General features: G+C 52.9%; 1 non-coding gene across 1 annotated transcript; it reads left to right on the top strand.

Moving 5' to 3' along the window:
- The first annotated feature begins 4,698 nt into the window (after window positions 1-4,698).
- Window positions 4,699-4,783, top strand: LOC128138449 (small nucleolar RNA SNORD45). The gene has a single exon (XR_008234014.1). It is a non-coding gene; the product is annotated as a small nucleolar RNA SNORD45 (small nucleolar RNA).
- Window positions 4,784-5,227: the final 444 nt, after the last annotated feature.

Raw genomic sequence — 5,227 nt, 5'->3', positions numbered from 1 at the left:
TTACAAACTCTCTTACTTTGATATCCAGAGGAATATCCAGAAAGGCCTCGTAGGAATCAGAAACCACTTTGCAGCTCGAGCACGTGACTGGAAGGAAATTCAAAATGCTCAGCGATGGGGAAGTCGACTGACTGTGCCACTTTACGTCCTTCATACCTACTACGCCAGTCACACCATCGGCTGTTCATCACAGGCCGACAGAAGGACACAGACAATTCCAAGGAGAGCAATGGTTGTGGAAAAGTACCTCTGGATCTCAGAAAGCCCCCAAATATTTGGTGGACGATGGTAGTCGATTCGGAAGGGATGTCCAAGCTGGAAATAAATGGTAAGGCAGAGAGTTATCTCCTCCCGGAGTTTTGCTTTGTGTGAAAGCCCTGGGCGTAGTTTTTCCTTGATGGCACTGCACCAAGGAGTCCAAAGGGCTCGGGAACATTGCAAAGGGAATTTGCTTGTGCTTACTTGCTGATTCCACCCAGACAAGCTCTCTGCATGGCACCAATAGCATAACGTAAGAACTCATGGGCATCTTCCTGCCTGCCAAGCTGGAAATGTTTTCCTATTGCTAAAAAAGAAGAAGTTAGTAGCTTTCTCCTACAAGAACAGAAGAAAACTTGTCAAAGCACCCGAAATGACTCACGTGTGAGAATGCTGACGACAGCCGAAGGATAGATGGCACCACCTGAGAAGCGCAGGACGCTGTTAACGTGCTTTTCCATTCTGCACATCATGCAGAAGCCTGGCTGGCGGCCTGAAGAGGAAGGGAGGGAAGCAAGAGCCTTAGGTGAGCAAAACATCCACAGCAATGGGAAACCCAGTGGGGATTTTGAAGTTCAAAGAACGGTCTCCGCTCCTCCCAAGGCGACAGCATCCCAACGAGCCCAGGACATTTTAGCGCAGAGAAAACTTTCTTCAGAGGGATGTTAAACTGACAGAATATTTCTGTGCAATAAGCAAAGAGGGTTTAACCTGCAGGAATAGGGACCGAGACCTGGGGCTAGAAAGGGGTGCCCTTCCAAAGACGAACACAGCTAGATACGACAAGTGCCTTCTAGGCTTGAGTGTTCAAAGATGACCAACTCAGGGAATTGGCAAAGAAGGGCTGCTTTTCTCTTAAGTTCCAGATTCTTGGAATCCTTGGGAAGTGCCCGACAGATTTACAAGGAGCTGTTCCTAAAAGTACTCACACGACTGGCTGTGCTCACGAGAGAGCAGGTAGTTGGCCAGAGGTGGGGTGTATGTCAGGCACTGCAGGACGGAGTTGAGGAAACACATGTTGCCCGAGTTGTGGAGTCCCGCTCCAGCTCTGCATCGTTGCTGCCAGTCCATGTAAATCTTCTCCGGGGGAAAGAGGATCCTTTGTGGCGGAGCCATTCCCTCAGCAACGACTGCAGGGCGACGACATTTGAAAAGAGATGAGACAATATTGTTGCACGGAAGCACATGTAAAAAAGTTGAGTTCTCCACGGGAGGACCCAGTACAACCAGCTGTGTCGTGCTTTGTCTACGCGCTTTTTGAACACCTCCAGGGATGGTGACTCCACCACTTCCCTGGGCAGCCTGGTCCAATGCCTGACAACCCTTTCAGTAAAGAAATTTTTTCTAATATCCAAACTAAACCTCCCCTGGCGCAACTGGAGGCCGTTTCCTCTCCTCCTATCCCTAGTTACTTGAGAGTAGAGACCAGCACCCACCTCGCTACACCCTCCTTTCAGGTCGTTGTAGAGAGCGATGAGGTCTCCCCTCAGCCTCCTCTTCTCCAGACTAAACCACCCCGGTTCCCTCAGCCGCTCCTCGGAAGTTCTCTAGACCCTTCTCCTTGTTCTCCAGACCCCTCACCACCTCGGTTGCCCTTCTCTGGACACGCTCCAGCACCTCAACGTCTTTCCCGTAGTGAGGGGCCCAAAACTGAAGCCAGGACTCGAGGTGTCACCTCAGCAGTGCCCAGTACAGGGGGACAACCACCTCCCCGCTCCTGCTGGCCACACTATTTCTGAGACAGGCCAGGATGCCGTTGGCCTTCGTGGCCACCTGGGCACACTGCTGGCTCATATTCAGCCGGCTGTCAACCAGCACCCCCAGGTCTTCTTCTGCCGGGCAGCTTTCCGGCCACTCTTCCCCAAAGCTGGAGCATTCCAAGGGGTTGCCGTGACCGAAGTGCAGGACCCGGCACTTGGCCTTGTAGAACTTCATACGATTGGCCTCAGCCCATCGATCCAGCCTGTCCAGATCCCTCTGTAGAGCCTTCCCACCCTCCAGCAGATCAACCCATCCTCCCAACTTGGTGTCATCCACAAACTTGCTGAGGGAGCGCTCGATCCCCTCGTCCAAATCATCGATAAAGCTATTGGAACCAGTCCCAATCCTGAGCCCTGGGGAACACCGCTTGCGACCCGCCTTTTCTCCTGCCTCCAGGGTTTGTCAGCTTTCCATCAGCCACAGCTTTGCCAGATTCCCGCTCGAGGTGGCTGGTGGCAGTTTTGTTCCTGCCCCGCTTGGCTTACGTAGTTTTGGGCTGTCCCCACTCGGGACATCTGGTATAACCCCTTGTTCCCGCTTGAAACATTGCCCCATGCCAGCTACCGTGAAGAAAATTAACTCTATCCCAGCCCAAACCAGCACACCTCCCCTGTAAACGAGAGGGTTTAGATGCCAGGACAAATGACAATTTGCCAGCTCGGCAGAGCACGGGTGCCCTGAGATGTCTCAGGAGAGGCAGGCTGGGCTAAAGCTTCTCTCCTCCTCCTCCTCTCCGGGTTCTGTGGTCCAGCGGAGCAGCTGGGACTTTTCCGCAAGGACACCCTGGGTCCCGCTGTGCTGTCCTGCAGGCAGCAGCACAAGCCAGGCATGACGCTGTCTGCTCAGCACGCTCTGGGTGTTCTCCATGGGAAGGACAGCATGGGACTGGGCTTGTTCCAGCTTTATTAAAAAAACCCTAAATTTATTAAAATACAGCTGTTTTCCAGAGGAGGATTTCACTTCTTCAGGGCTCACCAGGGGCCAGCAGCACAGCGACTGCAGGCTCCATCCCGACGTTGGCATCTCTCTTATCGGGACGAAGATCTCCTCCGCTGCCGGAGTCCTGACGGAGAGTTCAGGGTCTTTCGCCAAGGGCGGGAGGGCCGCAAGAGAAGGCAGCGGAGCAGCCGTGACCCCCCCCACTGCCTGCAGAGACCCCCAGGAGTCCCCTGCAGACCACGGCACCCTGCCCAGTCCCCGTCCCCTGCCCCACCAGCCCCTCCTCGCCGTCGCAGATATCCCGCAGCTCCGGTTCCTCGGGTGCCGTGCGGCAAGACCTTGCGGCCAAGGACTGTGGCCCACCGATGAACCTGATGGCCACCGCTGGCAAGGTGGCTCGAGTGTCCCGCAGGTACGGCAGGCTCTGCCGGAGGTCGTCTTCCACCCTCTTCTTGTTGGGCGCTAACTAGAAAGAGCACAAGGAACTGGTACGGACCCTCTCAAGTCGGCCGGACCAGTACCTCCTCCCAGTAACCCCTTCCCGCGGCGATCTCCGTCTCCCAGAAAGAGCTGGGAGAGGTTCAGACAGCCGCAGGCAGCGGGGGCCCGGGGATGCTGAGACCCCTCTTTCATGTTGCCAGGGCCCATATGAGTCACCATTTCCAAAGGGCCGTTTTTAAAGCCTAAAAACAAGGATTTTGGCCCTAAAACGGGGCTTTGGACCCTACAAATGGGTCTTTGGATGCTCATTATATGCCTCGGGCATTAAGGAAATGAGGCTTTGAGCCCTAAGTGAGGGGTTTGTACCTTAAAAAGAGGGTTGGGAGCCTACAACTGAAGTCCTTCAACCCTAGAATCAAAGCTTTGGACCCTAAAAATGAGGCTTTGGGACCTAAGCATGAGGCTTTGAGCCCTAGAAGTGGGCTTTGGACCCTCCAAATGAGGGTTTGGACACTCCAGATGCAGCTTGGACCCTAAAAATGCCTGTCTGGATCCTAAAAAAGAGGCTTTGGACCCTGAAAATGAGACTATGCAAACTAACACTGAGCCTCTGCACCCTAAAAATGAAGGTTTTGGAAACTAAAATGAGGCTTTGGAAGGCAAAGCTAAGAGTTTGGAAAGTAAAAATGAGGCTTTGGACTGTATAAATTCGGATTTAGACTCTACAAATGAGGCTTTGGTCCTTCCAGATCAGACTTTGGGGCTTAAAAATGATGCTCTGGGCCCTTAAAATGAGTCTCTGAACCTTAAAAACGGACCTTGGAGCTAATAAATTAGTTTTTGTACTCCATATATGTGGGTCTGGACCTTAAAAATGACTGTTTGCACCCCCCAAAGTAGGCTTTGGTCTTTTAAATTGATGCTTTTTGCCCGAACATTGAGGCTCGCATTATAAAAATAAGGGTCTACACTTGCGAAACTCAGGGTTGAATTTTAAAAATGATGCTTTGTAAAGCACAAAATCGGACTTGCTCACCGTAGCTATCTCCATGGCAGGTTAAATTTCTCGCCGTCTATTGTGTTTTAGTTCCCTTCTCACGCAAACGGTGGTGACAAACAGTACCCAAAAGGCTCTGGTGGTCCCAAACGGCGGCTTGATGGTCTGCGTAACCCACCTCTAGCCGCATCTCAAGGAGCGTAGGAACGGCGTTACAAGTAAATAAGGCAGCGTCCTGCTTTAGGAAGAAAGCGTGTTGGATTTGAAACCCTCGGGTAGGACAGGAGGAGCATGTCTTCTTGGGTCAGCGATGAGCGTCGGCACGTATTATCTGATCCAGAGCCGATGTCTGTCGCCGCTTTAGCTCTGGAATTACTCTGAGACCCAGGAGGCTCCATTTTCCTTAGGCTGTCACCTAAGGGAGTCGAGATAAAGACAGTTTAACAAGCGCAGGGAATAAGAAAGGAAACCAACGGACGTGACAGCAACCACCGACCACCTCTCACCAGCAGGCAGACACCCAGCCATCTCGGTGTGACGGCTGCCTTGGGAAGACTCCCCCAGTCCCGAATTTCTTGCTGAGCGTGACACTACGTGGAACGGACCGTGGTACCTCGTCGGTCAGCTCGGGGCAGCGGTCTCTGCTGTGTCCCCTCCCAGCCAGCTCACTGGGGCAGCAGAGCGAGAAACGGAGAAGCCCTTGGTTCTGCATAAGCACCGCTCAGCAGTAGCTAAACATTGGTGCGCTGTCAACGCTCAAAACGGCACCGTGCAAGCTGCGATGACAAAAAAATGACCTGTATCCCAGCACAGAAACCCTTCTGTGCCCGC

The sequence above is a fragment of the Harpia harpyja genome, unplaced genomic scaffold (assembly GCF_026419915.1).
Source record: "Harpia harpyja isolate bHarHar1 unplaced genomic scaffold, bHarHar1 primary haplotype scaffold_46, whole genome shotgun sequence".
Classification (NCBI taxonomy): Eukaryota; Metazoa; Chordata; class Aves; order Accipitriformes; family Accipitridae; genus Harpia; species Harpia harpyja.
This window is presented reverse-complemented; position numbering and strand designations above follow the sequence as displayed.